General features: G+C 42.7%; 1 protein-coding gene and 1 long non-coding RNA gene across 2 annotated transcripts in view; one reads left to right on the top strand and one right to left on the bottom strand.

Moving 5' to 3' along the window:
- The window catches only part of LOC125728831 (uncharacterized), a 109,739-nt gene that overhangs the window by 18,349 nt on the left and 73,464 nt on the right, over window positions 1-17,926 (bottom strand). The gene's annotated exons all lie outside the window — the stretch shown is intronic.
- Window positions 6,602-9,140, top strand: LOC125728832 (uncharacterized). Its single transcript, XR_007389410.1, has 3 exons — window positions 6,602-6,636; window positions 7,269-7,363; window positions 8,967-9,140. It is a non-coding gene; the product is annotated as an uncharacterized LOC125728832 (long non-coding RNA).

Genomic DNA, 17,926 nt, shown 5'->3' with positions numbered 1-17,926 from the left:
AAACGGTTATGCTAACTGCAGTGAGGCCTCTCTCACTCAGCCCTGCTCAGTCTGTACAGTCATAGCATGAGAGTCAGTTAAACAGAGGGGATGATTATCTGCTGGCAACCTGTACAACCACGTATTGGCCACTTATTCACAAGTGCTTTGCTGCCACCTGCTGGTTAATGTTTAATAATCGTTATCTTGTGAAGGTAAGACTGGTTTTTATTAAATTGTCTCTTGATTCTGAAAAAATATGGTACTATGCAAAAGTCTTGGGCCATCAAAGAAAACGTTTAATGCTATTTAATTGGGTTGTGTATATTTGCTCAGAACAAAAACACAATTATCATAAAAATATATGCAAATTAAAAGTGACACAATAAAAACTAACAAGAATTTCTTCTTTTCTCCATAAAGTTACTGATGCCTTGTTGGATCGCTAGGTGAACCACGCTTTGGATCCTAAACCTCTCCTCAGGGGCACCCCAGCCATTCCATGTATTTGTTAAATTCTGCCACCAGCTCACTTAATTAATTAATTAAATTAAACAAATGTGTCATGCCCGGCTCGTCCGCTCCTCCTGTGTGCCACGCCCCCTGATTACCCACGTGTTTTCTCCCGATTGTACCCAGCTGTATCTAGTTAATTTGCTCAGTCCTGTGTATTTCAGTCCGTGTCTTACCCGAGTCCTTTGTCCGTCATTGATGTCAGTTGATGTTCGTGCCCTCGTCCCTGAGATTAAACCCCTCGTTTGCCCTGATTCTCGGCTGTCTGCCTGCTTCTTACCCGCCTGCCTGCATGATCGCCGCTCTGCCCGCGATCGCTGCCGTCTCCCGTGACAAAATGTTAATGATGCATTGATTAGCCATAGGAGTTGTGTTATAAAAAGATATAGGTCTATTGGATGGTTGGTGCAAATGTTTTACTAACTTTAGAAGAGATTTTGAAATGACTGAGCTGCCACACTTTGACGGACAAAATATTATAATTCTAGACCAAGATGAAGATCATTTGAACATCATTTTCTTCGACAGCCCAAGACTTTTGTACAGTTTTGTATGTGTCTTTTATACTGGTCATAATTTGTTTAAATACATGATTAATAAATTGATACTTTACAAAACATTTCATATTTTTCTGAAATTGGTAATTATTAAAAATGAATTTCACAAACTTAAATGGTTTGGCTGCGATGGGCTGGCCCCCCATCCAGGTTTGTTCCCGTGCCCATTGCTTCCGGGATAGGCTCCGGACCCCCCACGACCCAGTAGGATAAGCGGTTTGGAAAATGGATGGATGGATGGATGGATAAATGGTTTGGAGTTTTTAGGTCACCCCTCCTCGTCAGAGCCCACCAATCAGGGACTCTTTAAAAGAGTGATGTAATCGGGAACGCCCACTTTTCAATCTGCGGTACAAATACACCAGCTTGTCTCTGCTAACAACAGCCTGTGCATATCAGTTAAGGAGGAAACAGTACCACATACATATTGGCCAACATCAAATGAAAATGTAACACACGAAAACAGGACCGCCCACTTATCACTCTGCGTAAAATCACACCAGCTTGTCTCAGCTGACAGCAGCCTCACATATCAGCTAAGGAGGAAGACGGCATATCAAAAGTAAAAAGAAAGACACCATCAAATGAAAATATCCCTGTGTGATCTATTGGTTTCTGCTTTCACTCCCATTAAATGACAGTAAGTCTAGTTGCTGTCCGTGGTGCTGAAAACCTGGATCAGTAAATTCCAAATGAAACTTCTTTACCTGATTTAACTGTAACTCACTTATTTTGTTGGCAATGATGCTTTGTTGAGTCTAGAAAGGCGCAAAGTGGGTTTCAGATAAATTAAATGAAGTAGTTTTGCTTAAAAACCAAAAAGCTTTGAACAATCAGTTCAGCTTTGGACTGTAGTGCTTCACAAAAGTAAAATCCATCCAGTTAAATCTCTTTATCCCCAAGTCAAGAAGATATCAAATGCAGAAGCACATTGTGGGAGATACAAGGTGCAGACACATTAAAAGCACTTTTTTTGTGTGAACATTATAAAACAGATTGATACACATTAAGCAGTTTGTAACTTTACATCCAGACCTACATCAGTCAGAAAAAGCAGGCGATGACCATCCCATCCAGCAGCTTCATCTCTGATTGTACAGAATCCCATGTCAGCGTAACTTCTGAAGTCATGACTAAACTAATTTCCAGCTCTGCCTTCAGTTTCATCTGTTAAATTAAATTAGGAACTAAACTAAACTAGGAGGGAAATATAGTCAAGCTACTTAAGTAGCCGAATTTTGTGTATCCACTAGAGGGCAGCCACACATAGATTCCCTTATGAATGGTTCTGTTGCTTCCGGAAAGCACTGCACAGACACCCAGGTATGCCAGTGAGGAACGGATAAAGAGCAGACGGATCCAAATACTAGCTGTAATATATAGTATTTTCAATGAATTTAAACAAATTAATATAACAGTGTCAGAGTGTCAGATCCATGTGACTTTTTATGATTGAAGAACTTTGAAAGCCTGAATATAACTGAGGAGGCCCACGGACCCCATTATGTGTGAAACATCATTGTGGTGCTGAGAGAAACACAGGACTGCTGATAAGACCCAGATGAAGTGAATTACCTGACTTTGCCCCCACCCATCCCCCCCCCCCCCCCAGGATACCCCCACCCCTGTCATACAGACACCTTCCTAACGGACCTCATGATTTGTGCTGATCCACACATATGAAAAGGACCTACTGCAGTGACATTTTAAAACTGTATAAAACATAATAAAGACTGAAACAAAGGCCTGAGGTCAGACCCTCTGTATGTAGCACACAGTGTTTCTGCAGAGTCTCACACTCACATCCTGTATGACGACTTTTCTGCTTTTCAGAATAAGTCTGATTTCACTGCTCTTTGCTCATTTGCAATATGAGGAAGTAACAGTTTAGAAAAGAACTAGACTTATTTGATTAATTTGTTTGTAGTTTAAACTCTGTGAGCATGAATGATTCACTGTGAAGACCAGCTATCAATAATTTTGCTATGAAATCATGTTTCTAAAATGATAAGGTTCTAGATGAAATCAAAATATTTATTCCTGGTAAGAGCAGGACAACAGCAGCATCAAACTGTTTTCCTTTTAACAGACAAGAAATAGACAGGAAATGCATCAGTGCACAAACAGTTTATGAAAATCAAAGATAGATGGATGATTTTTAAAACATTTAAAACCCACAAAAAGGGAGGCAGTGAGGTTAAGGAGAGTCAGGAAGTCAGTGTCAGTCTCCACAGATCTGAGGTCAGCGATACACACATAAGGCTCCTCTGATGCTCCTCTTCATCCTCTTCTTCACTGATGGGCCTCCAGGTGAGGATCACTTACTCTGGGACTCCACCATTCAGCGTAGTTAAGATGAAGATACATTTTGCACAATATACTTACTACATCTGTTTGTTTATATTCATATTGTTCCATGAAGTTTGATCACTTCCCGATTATAGTCTGTGGTGGTAGCATGTTGACCGACTGATTTTAGAATTGACTGCAGTCTTCTTTGTGTCCACTATGTGGCAGCAGTATAAAGGAAATATCTTATTCTGTCACAGCTGCTGGTGTGTGTAAAAATTCATACTCTGATAACAAGTAATTCTGCCTCCAACTGTTTGTCAGGGACCTGGGCAGGAATGAATTACATGCCGACTGTACATACAACAGAGATAGGCTCCTGGGAGAACTTTGCCAGAAGTTGAAACACGACTTTAAGAATGACACTGATACAGAGTACTCAGCTGTTTGGTTGAAACTAAATCTTGGTCTGGATTTTTACATTCTGGACCTGAACTACCCACTGCTGCACTGACCCCCACCTTCTTCTTTTTTTTTCCCTTTGTCCTGTCCGGCAGCTTTAGCAGAATCATGGTCTGAATGCACTGCTGTGACAAACATGTTTGCTTTACCATGAGGGGTTCTATAAACTCTGTATAGGCCTCTCATGTTGATCGATTTCATTTTTTAAATTAAAAAAATTTATTTATTTCATTTTTAACCCGTAAAGTATTGCAGTGGGTGAGCTGGCCGAAGAGGATGGACAGATTAGGAGGGAAAAAAAGAAGGAAAATGAAGGAAAAAGAAGAAAGGAGCAAGTGAGATGAAATGAAAGTTTTTAGCGGGTGTCTCTAACTTTGCTCTGCCATTGCATGCACACCACTTCCAGGGCCAGCCTTGCTCTCACGCTGATATACTGTCAGATTATGCACATCTTATATGTTGTTTTAACCCTTAGCGTATTAGTAAAGGCAGTTTTGTACTTACTTGATGTGATGGTCCACTTTACTGTGGCCTTGAGCCACATTAGAAATTTATTTCTGATATATTTAACTTAATCCTCATTTTTCTTTTGCCCATGAGCACGAAACAGCTAAATAATTAGCATGATGCAGAAGTTATTCTCAGACAGGCACTTAATCTAAAAAGCAGAAATGTCATCATACACGATGTGAGGGTGAGACTGCAGACACACTGTGTGCTGCATACAGAGGGTCTGACCTCAGGCCTTTGTGTCAGTTGTTATTATGTTTGATTTGTGATTCTCACCTGGAGGCCCATCAGCGGATGAAGAGGAGCATCAGAGGAGCCTTATGTGTGTCTCACTGACCTCAGATCTGCGCAGACTGGCACTTACTTCCTGATTCTCCATAACTTTGCTGTTTCTCTGTCTTTATCTGTTACTCAGGAGTCCTGAAGTCCAATGAAAAATCCGCTTTCTCCTGTCTATTTGGCTGATACAAGTTCTGCTCACTTCTGCTTGGGTTGCATGGATCACCAGCCACTTGTCACCAACTAACAAACCACAGCCTACCTGACCAATGTCATAACTGGTGCACCTAGGTATAAAATTTAGTCTCACTGTCTCCAAAAAAGGTCACTGTCTGGAACCCCATGGAACCACATTTTTGATTCCTTAGACAAGAGCATCCTGAGCAGCTGCATCACGGTCTGAATTGGGAACTGCCTCGCCTCAGATCATAAGACCAGCGGATAGTGAGGATAGCTGAGAAGATTATTAGAGTCTCTCTCCCCTCCATCATGGACATTCACATCACACGCTCCATCCGCAAAGCCACCAACATTGTGGATGACCGCACCCACCCCTCACATAATCTTTTCACTCTGGCATCTGGAAAAGCATTCAGGCCTCCACAACCAGACTCAGAAACATGACGCCTGACTACTGAACTCTCAGGGACTGATCTGATACCACACACAACACACACACACATACAGCTGTGTAATCATATCTTCGTGGGGACTCTCCATTCATTTCTATGGGGAAAACTGTAATCCCAACATGACAACTTTAACCCCTACCAACCCCTAACCTTAACCATATGTAACCAAACCAAATACAAGACTTTTGGCATTTTTAGTTTTTTGACTGTATTTACAGATCTTTGTGAGTACCTGAAAATGCCCCCCAAAACATCAAAATAACGGGGTTTTTGTCACATTGTGGGGGACATTTGGTCCCCACAATGTAATATACACCTACTCCACACACACACACACACACACACAGATTAGGTATTTGAATCTTTGTGGAGATTCTCCATTCATTTGTATGGGCGTAACCCCAATCCTAACTATGGCAACCTTAAACATTGCAGTAGTTACCAAGCAGTAACAGTAAGCAACCAAACAAAATGCAAGACTTTTTGAATTATTCATTTGACTGCATTCACAGAATTTAATAAAATTCAGTATCTTACTTTCGGGACCGAAAACATGTCCCTACAAAGTCAAAATAACATGTTTTTATAGCACTATGTACATAACCACCCACCCAAACGCGCGCACACACACACACACAAACAGGCCTACCTACAGTATACCCTCCATAGATTCCTGAATGAAATATCTGTAAAGCAGTTATTATGGCATGGCGTTTGCTTTGAACATGCAGTTTTTAAGAATATTGCGCTAATTCTAAACGAAAGACTGCACTAATTCTAAAATAGCTATATAAGAACTTTATTTACCATTAAATAAATTATAAATCAAACCAAAATTTAGTCTCTCAAAAAACTTGTATATGACATATCTTTGTTCACATTATGAGAAATTAAAAACACCAGGACACAGAATGTGAATAACAAGAACTATAGTGTTCTTTCTCAAAAGCGGACCTACCAACGTGGCTAAAATGCTAATTGCGTTCACCAGCTGTGGAAAAAAAACAGCGGGGCACCCCAAACATCGCGGTATTACGTATTACCGTAATACTGCATAGCAAAGACATAATGTCATAAAAAAATTACAGTCAGTATTAATAGACAGAACTGCGTGGTTTCCCATTGACAAGTAGATACATGGTTTACGGGCTTGAAGGCGGTTAGATCAACAAATCCAATCACGCTCAGCCAAAACAAGCACGAGCTAAACATACTACTATTGATTGGTTCACCTTCAAATTCGTCCCGCCCTGACAATTAATTCTCGTTTTCATTCGTTGAAAATGGCGTCAGTACATATCTTCATCCTTTCGACCAATGAAAACTTTCGCTGGTTTCCATAGAAACAAAATCAGTGCAGTTTGAACATAAACTTTCTGACAGAGCGATGGCGCAGCGGTGAGAAGCATCTCTTCGTATGTTTCTTGCTATTTCTTCAGATTATGTTTTGTTAGCATAGTTAATTATATATTTCATTGTATGTCGTGATATAGTTCATGCAAATATTGCCGCAAAATATAATTGAAATATATTTAAAATTAGTAGCTTAAACTGTAGATGCTGTGGCCATTTTTCGTAATGTGATTGTTTATATTTAAATTGTAAGAGAAAATAATTGTGTTAAACTTAAAAACAACAAGCCTTATGGTTGATATGATTGGTTTTACTCATCCGGTCTGTCGTAATGCGTTTCATCTGAAGATGTTATTCTGAAAAGAGCCCCTATACGTTTACTTTTTAAATGTCCCATGTTGTTGAAGTAAGATTAACCGTTTGCTGGGTTCATTACCATGGCGATGTTATAACGTACCGAAGCAGCGTCCTGATTTCGCCAGCGTTACTGTATAGGTTGTGAAACAGTTTTAGCAATTTGGCCGCTTCTATCGGAGTAGCCTCGATGCCACGAGCAGCCAATGAAGGCTCCATCCCTTTCCATAGGCATTCTTGGTGAATAGCATTTAGCAAATGTCTGGAGTACGTTGAAAATACACAGTGTCTAGTTTGGCTTTGAGAGTATCACAGACGGCTAGTTAATTATGTTAACCAGAATGAAAATTCCGAAAGCTGTTTCCTGGACCAACGACCAGCACTGGGGAGCCTGGGACCTGTGGGACGAGGTGATCGACTGGGGAGAGAGGAAAGGTTTGGAGGAGTGCTCACCAGCGACACCCCCCACTGTCCAGGCTGGGGAGGTTATGGGGGGACTGGGAGGTGTGACGGACTGGTGTAAGGGAGGGGAGGGTGTGAGAGTGATAGGCAATGCTGGCATTGTTTCTGAGACTCTTCAGAGAGGAAACTGGCGGTGTAGAGATAGATGTGGGTCTGGTATAGATAGAAGATGTAGAAGTGGTGGAAAATTAATATTAAAGTTGAGCTTGTAGAGCTCTTGACACAGAGAAGAGCCAAAATACAAGGAAGATGAAGCTGTGGTTCTTCTGCTGCTGTTTGGGGAACATTAAATGTTTGAAACAGTATCAAAGATAATGAATTAAGTGTGCTAAATTTTGAGATGTATAGTGGAATGTTTATTAACAATTGTTAATGTGGCGCCCCTGAACCCCCTCGGTTGGCCGCCCCTGCCGGTTGTGTGGGGTCGGGGATGAGGACTAATCGGGGCCAGTCGGGGATCTGGCCCCGGTGCCGGGGGGGCCCACTCCTGCACGCCCTTATTGCTCCCCTGGGCCGGACACCACATTTCATACAACACTAGAGCTTTGAGGGGCAGTGGGGAGGTTTTACTTGCACATTAGACACCACATGACACTAGGGCTGAGGAGGTGGGTATAGGCAGGTGGGGTTCTGCCGTCTGCCAGCGGTGGGGTGCCCGTGCCTCGACTGTTCACCTGCTTTTTGCACTTTAGTTATATACACAGTCCATGCTACATTAGGGCCTTGGGGTGCAGGGAGGGGGATGGGGGACTCTGCCATCTGCCAGTGGTGGGACCCTCATACTCGAACTGCACCCACTAATTTTAATGCATTGTAGACATAAACACACAACTCTCTCACACTTGTACATGCACACTTCACATTAACATGGGACGGGGAATCAGTGGGGGCTGAGGGGTCCCCCCTAACTCTCTGTCTCTGGCCCTGCGCGTGTGGGGTGGCCCAGCAGGTAGAAGATGGCCCTGGCCGGTGTGGGCCGTCTCCTCTTGTGGGCTGCGGGCTGGGTGGTCCTTGGCTCTGCTGCGCCGTGGTGGGGCCCTGGCAGGCGGTCCGGGGTATCTAGGGATGCTCTGAGCCCTTCTAGGCGAATTGTAGGGTTCGGTCTGGGCTGGGCGGGGGGTCTGCCGCTCCCCAGTTGACGCAGGTCCGCTCCTGGGTGGTGGGGGGGGGGGGTGCACTTTGTTTGTATGGGTCTCCCTTAGATCATCCTGCAGTGTCGGGGAGGGGGGGGACGTGCCGGGTCGCTACAGTGGGCGGTGATCCGTCCTGCCGGGGAGCGGGCTGGGGGGACCGTCCGCCAGGGGAGTGTTCCCGGTTGATGGGGCCCTTTGGCCCTGGACCCGCTTCCCTCGGTGGAGGGCTTGCGGGAGGGACTGGGGGGCTCGCTGTCTGTCCCCCCTCTGCGGACCTCCTTTTACAGGGGTTGGGCCCCCCTTAGTCCCTCGTGGGCTCCCTCTCGGGTTGGGCGGGTGGTTGTCTTGTGGACATATGGCCATGGGCCGTGTGTTTCTTATGGTTGTTTGTACTCTGTATTCCCCTACACTTTATTTTCTCCATCCCACCTTTACATCTCCAGCCCGCTGTTCCTGGGAAAAGCCACCTGCCAATCATCCTTGGAGCAGCAGCCATTCTCAGGATCTCCTACATCACAGATCACCTAATAAACACAGGACCTGTCGACGACTGGAGAAAAGGAGAAACGCTGAAGCACACTGGGCATTTTGGAAGCATTTCATCATAATAAATTACCTTTGCCTTTACAGTTTCTGTGTACAGTTTCATTATAGTAAATTGCACTTAGTTGTGATTACTCAGTTACAAAGACAATGGGTCACTCTATAATGGGTGATGGTATGCTTTTAGCTGTGCTTCCACAGGTTGTATCTGCCTTAGTAAATGACTAAATGTCTTTTTCACAAGTGATTTTGATTATGTTTGTAGAATTAAATTAAAGGTAAACCTGTACATTGGTTAAAATAACATCTGACTGCTACAATAATACATCATACAGCGTCTTTTGTACTAATGTGCTACCTTGGGACATTCAGGTTGTATAATGAACAATTTTAATAAGAATTGTGTTAAGTAATTAACTTTCAAAATCTATCAATACCATGCAAAAGTGTAAAGTCAAATTCATGAGATACTTATTACAATAAACGGAAGTAGTCTGTACCCATTTAAAGAGGCTTTACATCGTACAGCTTCTTATACTGGTCTGGTTGGTGGGTATAAAGGATCAATTAGAAATCTTCCTCCTCCAAATGTATCATTTCATGAGTTTTGGTAGAGTGGGGGTAGCAGGATAATAATAGGATTTACTGGTTATTTTTGATACGGTAAAATCGCAAGACTCAGAAAAATAAAAATTTGTGTATGGTCAGAATTATCAGTGGTAGGAGATTTTGTCCCTACTACCATCTGGGAAAAAAACATTCTGGTGCTTATCTGTGAAGAAGCAATTTCAGGAGATATAAATCCTTGCAAAAAGTAGTCTCCCACTCTATAAATAGGGTGCAATTTGTTTTTTCACGCAGTGGAAAAGGAAATGTTTTTTTAATGTTGATGACGACTGTAACTGGTCAAAAGGTGGCGCCAAAGATCCCCAGTAATGCATCGCCCATTAATGTACAGATATCCCCCTGCCTCACCATGCATGACTCCTCCAATGGTGCTGCTGTTTAACAGTACATTCATCCTAACCATACAATTTGATATCTGGTATCGTCCTGTCAGTTTTAACCCATTTCTAAGTCCCGTATGGTTTAGGTAGCTTTTTTTCCAAAATGATGACCATGAAATTCAGCACATATAACAAATATTGAACTATAGGCATTAATTGAAATGCTCTCTCTCACAGACACACACATATTAGATGTCTATGTCTTTGAAATTGTTTAATACGAATTAATCTGTTTTATAATGTTCACACAAAAAAAGCTTTTGTGTTCACATTTTACAACCCCAAATCAGAAAAAGTTGGGATGGTATGTAAAATGAAAATCAAACTGAAAACAAAACTTTGTTAAATTATCTTTGACCTGTATTACATTGAAAACAATACAACAGCACTGAATTTCATTGTTCTTTTTCAAACACGTATTCCAATTTTGGTTCTTAGAACACATTTCAAAAAAAGTTGGGACAGTAAAGCATTTAGTACTTTGTAATGTCGCCATTCCTTTTCACAACACTTAAAAGGCATTTAGGGACTGAAGACACCAAGTGATGTAGTGTTTCAGGTGTAATTTTGTCCCATTCTTCCTGCAAACAAGTCTTAAAGCGGACAACAGTACGGGGTCTTCGTTGTCACATATTGCGCTTCAAAATGAACCACACATTCTCTATTGGAGACAGGTCGGGACTGCAGGCAGTCAAGTACCCATACCCTCTTCCTCCACAGCCAGGACTTTGTAATGTGTGCAGAATGTGGTTTCGCATTGTTTGTTGAAAAATGCATGGGCTTCCCTGGAAAAAATGTCTTCTTGAAGGTAACATATTGTGCTCCAAAATCTCTATGTACTTTTCAGCATTAATGGTGCCATCACAGAACTGCAAGTTACCTTTGCCAAGGGCACTGACACAACCCCATACCATGACAGACCCTGGCTTTTGGACTTATTGCTGGTAACAGTCTGGGTGATCCTTTTCTTCTTTGGTCTGGAGCACACGGCATCCATTTCTCACAAAAAATACCTGAAATACTGATTCATCTGACCACAGTACACGTTTTCACTGTGTGATGGTCCAACTCAGATGCGTTCTGAGCCCAGAGAAGCCGACGGCGCTTCTGGACACTGTTAAGATGGGGCTTGCTTTTGGCACAGTACAGTTTTAACTGGCATTTGTGGATGTAACTACGTATTGTGGTACTTGACAAAGGTTTGCCAAAGTAGTCATATGTGGTCATATCGCTTATAGATGAATGACGATTCTTGATGCAGTGGGATGCTGAGGGATCGGAGATCACGGTAGTTCAACTTAGGCTTGCTTCCTTGTCCTTTACGCACTGAAATTGCTTCAGATTCCTTCAATCTTTTAATTATGGTATGCACTGATGAAGGTGAAATATCCAAATCTCTTCCTGTCGTTCTTTGAGGAACATTGTTTTTAAACATTTCAATAATTTTCTCACGTATTTGTGCTGCTTTTGTACCAAATCATAATTACAATCACCTGTTGACATCACTTGTTTCAAATCACATCATTATTTAACCAATTTACCTCACTACTGGCCCTAAATCGCTCCTGTCCCAACTTTTTTGGAAATGTGTTGCAAGAACCAAAATTGGAATACGTGTTTATTTTGAGGAATACAATGAAATTCATGAGGAACACATTAAATAATGTGATGGGGGTAACACAATAAATTCAAGATTTTTATTTGTCGTACAAATGTAGTGGTACACTGGCAGCGAAATGAAATTGTCGTTACTCCAGTCGGTGTAATAAACACACTAGTAAAAGGACATCAAAATTAAACAACGTGAATTAACTGAAACTACAGAAAGATAATAAGAAAATATAACAATAAAAGGTATATAAAAAGTAAAGATGAAAATGTATAAAAAATATGTAGAAATGTTTAAAGTACAGATTGTAGTTATAGCATATTTTAGCTTTTAATCTGTGATGTTAATGATCCTACTGGCCGGGGGTAGAAGCTTCTCCTCGGCCTCTCAGTCCCGGCCATAAGGCCCCGGGGACTTATGCAGGGCGGCAGTTCTGTCCTGGTGATTCTCTGGGCGCATCGTATCACCCTCAGCGGGACTCGGCGGCCCTCAGAGCTGGAGCTGCCGTACCGAGCAGTTATGCTCCCGGAGAGCACAGATCCCACATTGCCGCTGTAGAAGGTTTTTTGTGGCACAGACGAGAGTCTGTATTTCCACAGCTGCCTCACATGATACACTCACTGTCAGGCTTTCAGCACTAAAGTTACAGATTACTGGGTGGCCGAGAGGTCTGTGAAATTTGGAGGGTCAGTAGCTTGCCTGGGAAGCCTTAGCATTCAGCGAAAACTGAACAGAGAGCCCTGTAGCAGGGTTGTCTAATTTGTTTAGCTGGCTGGCATAAGATTTTCAGTTTGAAACAAGTATGCACACAGATTTACATGTACGTAACAGTTTTATTACCTTGTAAATAGTTTGCAGGGTTTTCAAAGTACCCCAGTGCATTTGATATAGCGAATTTTAGGTTTATAATGAAATAATATAGATTTGCCCTAAGATTTAATAAGATTTCTTGCGTGAGCGTGAGAGTCTGAAGGTGTGAGTGTCACACCAGATGGGTGAGAGCTGGCAACCCTGGCTCTGTTCAGTAGCCTCAGAAATTCTTTCGAACTTTCCAAACACAGCTGATGGAAATCAATGGACGCAAAGGTTCTCAGTGACCATTTTAGCTTGTTTTTAGACTAAAGGCCTATGATGGATCTTTGGAATGTTGCGGAGATACGAATGCTGAGGACAGCATACTTTGTGCTGTGAGTGTTATGTTAACCATGTAAACAAAGAGGAAGTACACAGTCCAACCAGGTACTATATTGAAATGCTAACAAGTTTTTAAATATTTTTATTCAAGTGACTTTAAGTCTGGATAATTTTTTTAATGGTTGGAAACATGTGTATTACTGTAAATTAAATAATTAAACTTCTGAAATGGCCGCTCAGTGCAGGAGGAGGCTGCAAACCTGAAGAGGCACACAACCGTATGGGTGGGGCAGGGGATCAATGGTGTGAGGTAGAGGACCAGGGCAGTGGGATTGCAGTGGCACAAGGGCAACCGTGTGGTCATCATGGGCTCCTCCAATGGCAGCTTCAGGTAAGTCGCTCTGATAAACCCCGTTAGACTCCAGTGAAGTGAGTGAGGCTGCAGCGCTACACTGGAGGGGACACATGTGGGCTCAGGGGCCCACGTGACTGTAGCAGAGGAAGGGATCTCTAGCTGATGTGGAGGTACAGGCCCAGTGGCAGTAAGGGGTGGGCAGTCAGCTGCAGAGGCTGCGGGGCCAGCGGCCCCACTGTACACATGGACCGCAGGGAATCTCAGCATGTTGTGCCCAAAGTCCAGCACACATGCCGTGCTCCGGGGGAAATTCAGGCCCAGGATGGAGGGATCGAGCATGTCAGCCATCCACATAGTTACTATTCACAACTAAACCCCCCATGTCAAAAGGGAACAACCCCGTCCCTCTTAAAGGGGCCAGGTCACCAGTCATTGTTCTCACCTGCACCAATGTCAGTTCTTGACAGTGTCTGGTCTCACCAGGGTTGCAGTGGAACCTGTATGGACTAGGGCAGTACATGCGACTCACATCACTATGGTGGGTATGTGACAGAAGTTGCCTCTGTGAGTCCAATCCGTAGTCACAACCTCTGCAGCAGGTGGCAGCAGGGCCACCTCCCCGGTGTCACCAAGGAAGTTCCGGAAATTAACCTTGTTGGCCCACATCTTCCCGGCTATGCGTGCCCTTGGCGGAACCCTGGGTGGCGGTGAACTTGGGACACTGTCTGAGGATTGAGGGGTGGGGGGGGGTGCTGCTGCCTGTCAGCCTACAGGCAGTCTGCATCCAGGAAGTAAACCTGAGGGCCTGGGTCCTCCAAGCCCTTTGGCGTTTACAGCTTGGTTGATTTCTCCCGCCTCGTTCCCCGCCACCTCGCTGCCCACAATTTCTCTCTCCAAAGCCAGTTCCAGGGCCTCGTCTAGGGACGCAGAGGGGTTGACTGTGTCTGAATGTGAGCTATCTGGGGTTAAGTGTCTAGATAAACTGATCCCTGGCCAGTTCACTCTGTACTGATAGAGCCATGTGAGCACAGACACGCCTACACAACCCCTTGATATCATTAAGCAGGATGCAGAGAGACTCATTTGACTCAATCCCTGCACCTATTGTTTAACTGAGAGGGCAGAAGTCCTCACACTGCCCACAGCGATTCTGCAGGGTACTGACCAGTGTCTCATCCAGGGGCTCAAGCAACCAGCAGTGTACACCTCAGAAAAGCATGTGTGACAACCCTGAGGACCTGCTTGCATACCACAATGGTATCCCATCTCCCCTTGCTCTTTGAAGGGGTACAACCCATCCAGTATAGTTATCACTGGGCTATCACAATGTCATCACAATACTAAAGACTGAAACAAAGCCGTGAGGTCAGACCCTCTGTATACAGCACACAGTCTCACCCTCACATCCTGTATGACCACATTTCTGCTGTTCACATGGCAATTCTCCAGCTTCCTTTGCCCTACAATGGACTGACGACCTGTTGAAGGTCTACCTCACTTTACACTTTGCCCATGTCTTGTGTGTATACCCTGTCCGATCCTAACGTGTATTTAGTGTGTGTAAATCTCTCACTGCATCTGCATTTCGCAGTTCAGCTTCTGACAACATTGTGTTTCCCATCTGTGTATTTGGGTTCGGTGCTTGTTGGGTGCCTGTCGTGGTCCTTCTATTTACAATTGTACGCAGGGCATGCTGGGATATGCGCCCCGCCGGTGTTACACTAGTATAAAAAAGGAATCTGGTCGAGTTTGTTCATTGACCAAATTTTGTTTTTGCGAACCAAATTGTTTGTAGGCCAAAGCATTTGTGAATTGCAAGCACTACTGTACTAATGATAAATTGGTATGAAAAAATGGAGACAATTTCTGAGACACCAGAGCGATCCGTGTACTGTAATATTTATCTTATCAATAACACAGTAAAAATACACATTAGCGCCAATTCATCTTCTTTATTCATCATGAATATTTTAATTCATTAATGCAGGAGTCTGTGATAAATCGCTATCAGCATTTGGTTTATAATGGCCAATTAATGATAACTAAAAAGAAACAGAGAGACTAAAGACACAACTTTCAACCATGATATGAGTGCTGTTGCTGCATAATTTGTCCACCAGGGGTCACAGCGCAACCCCCATCTCGGCAAGATGGATGACTTGAAATATGTTTCTATATCAAGTTGAATTATTTTTATTTCTATAGCATATTTAAAAACAATCTATGTTGTGCCAAAGTGCTGTAGGTCAAAATAATATAAATATATAGTAAAAGTAGAGACATTGGCCAATGTTACACAATGTTACACAAAAAATAATCAGAATCAGACTGTGGTTTATTGCCAAGTAGGTTGACCCTACAAGGAATTCTTTTTGGTATAATGGTGCTCCATGGAAAAACAAGACTAAGCAACAACCAAGTTCAAAAAACAGTGCAAAAGTTATACAATAATCTAGTAATAAATATAAAATCACTATAAATGTTAAATACATGATGTGCAAAGCAGAATAGTCAGATTAAATAGATAAATAAAATGTGTTCCTGTGTGTGCAGGGTCAGTACAGAGATGCATCTAATAAGAAGCGGTGTAAGGCTGAATTAGCTCCGAGACGGACTGGGGACCTATGCCATGTATCGCCTTAGAAAGAAATAAGAAATCTTTAAACTGTATTCTCAGAAATTCTCAAAACTTAACAGGTAGCCAATGCAATGTAGCCAACACAGGGGAAATTTGGTGTCTAATTTTTGTTGAGAGCCTGGTAGCACCGTTTTGAACAAGGAGTAGTCAGAATAAAGATGCTTCTGGTAAACCTGGGTACAGAGAACGGCAGTAACCCAATCAGGATAAAAGCAGGAGTAACTCTCCAGGTCTTTGGCTGAAAGGTGTGGTTTAAGCCAGGCTATTGAACTCAGCTGACAGAAACACCCCTTCACAACAGCATTTATTTGTTTATCAAACTCAGTGATGAATCAAAGATGACACCAAGATTTTTATTATGTGACTGGAGGTTTTCTGAATGAGGCCCTAATTGTTCTCTGAGATCATGAACAGTGACCAAAACTCATTACCTCTGTCTTGTTTTCATTAATCTGGACGAAAGTCATTGCTGTCCTGTTCTTAATATCCTCCAGACAGTTAGAAAGGGCCACCAGAGAGCAGCAGTCACCAGGTTTTAATGGCAGATATGGCTGCGTATCACCAGCATAGCAATGATATTTTACATAATAACGTTCACAAATAGAGCGCAAAGGAAACATGTATAGAGGGAATATGAGAGGGCCTGTATCACAGGACTGGATATGTTTACAAGTAAGGCCATAGTACTGAAGGGGTGTGGCCATCCCACACAGTGACAAGCCCATTCATTCACCTCATCTAGGCCTTTTACTAGGGATTTAAGGTCCTGGTTTTCCTCTCAGACCCTAGAACACACTGCCAGGCTCAGATTCCCGATCCCACATCCTGCTGAAGCCCTTCCCAAGATCAGACACTAGTTTTGTTTTCCTTGTTCTTATAGTAAAATGATGGTCTTTGACTTTTATACATCATCACTGTTCTGTTAATTACACATGACCTAATCTAAGTATTACACAAACCAAGCATAATTACTTAGAGATGTCATAAGATGGAAAATCCTTATTCAGTTAATTATTTTCCCCACAGGTGCTGACAGTGTGTCTACAGTGAAATGGGCCTGTGTACAGAGAGGATGATCTGTAACAATCCCATGTTCCTATGGTGACAGATATAAAACTCATGTGAAATACTGGTGCAGAGGGTATAATGTGAGGTCATGTACTCCCATAGTACACACTGACTCTCCACAGGAGGGTAAAGTGTGAGTCAGAGATGATCCTGACCAGCGAGTCTTCACTGTGACCATCAACAATCTGACAGCTGAGGACTCCGATCGGTACTGGTGTGGTGTGAAGATCAGTGGAGCCTTTCTGATCAGGTTAATCTGTCAGTCACTGATGGTAAGATGTCTGTACTGCAGACTGTAGCCAATGAGATGCACAGTATGTAACATGTCACTGAGTCAAAAAGGAAGGACCTTAACACAAACACTGATGAAAAAAATGTTTTAATATTTTAAAAATCTGCATTTTAATTTAATTCAATATGATAAACGAGACTTGGAAGAAGTAACAGTGTCAGCTAAATCGGGCGACTTCATGAGGTTAAATATGATAAGCAATATGTTAAAAAATGTCAGTTTATTGGCCAAACATTTACATACAGTATGTATGTTGTAATGGGCTGATATTCATAAACATTTCATTGCTGTGGAAATCGTTGAGTGTTTTACCTGTGTGTTGAAGTCCTCCAGGGCTGTCAGTGGACAAACAGGAGGTGACGGGTGTGGATGGAGACAGTGTCAGTGTTACTATGGAAACAACAAAAGACAAAGGATGTGGTGTAAGATTGGGGGCTCCTGTGCATCAGAGAGATCAGTGAGTTTGCATGGGAGGCCTGTCCTGATCAGGGATGACACAGAAAATAAAACCTTCATTGTGACAATGAAGAGGAAGAGGAAGGACACTGGAGAGGAAGGACACTGGCTGGTATTGGTGGCTGGTTGTGGAATCCTGCAGATTCCAGTTCATATTACTGTTAAACATAAGTAATTGATTTAAATCTGCCTGTGAATTATTTATGCTTGAATATAAATAGATACATACTAATCAACCCAGCAGTTTCACTCACGAAGGGGTTTGTGCTTCTTTGTGGGGATAATCCCCTATTTATCAGCT

Source organism: Brienomyrus brachyistius, unplaced genomic scaffold (genome assembly GCF_023856365.1).
Source record: "Brienomyrus brachyistius isolate T26 unplaced genomic scaffold, BBRACH_0.4 scaffold358, whole genome shotgun sequence".
Taxonomy (NCBI): Eukaryota; Metazoa; Chordata; class Actinopteri; order Osteoglossiformes; family Mormyridae; genus Brienomyrus; species Brienomyrus brachyistius.
The sequence above is the reverse complement of the archived record's forward strand: the minus strand, read 5'-3'. Positions and strand labels throughout refer to the sequence as shown.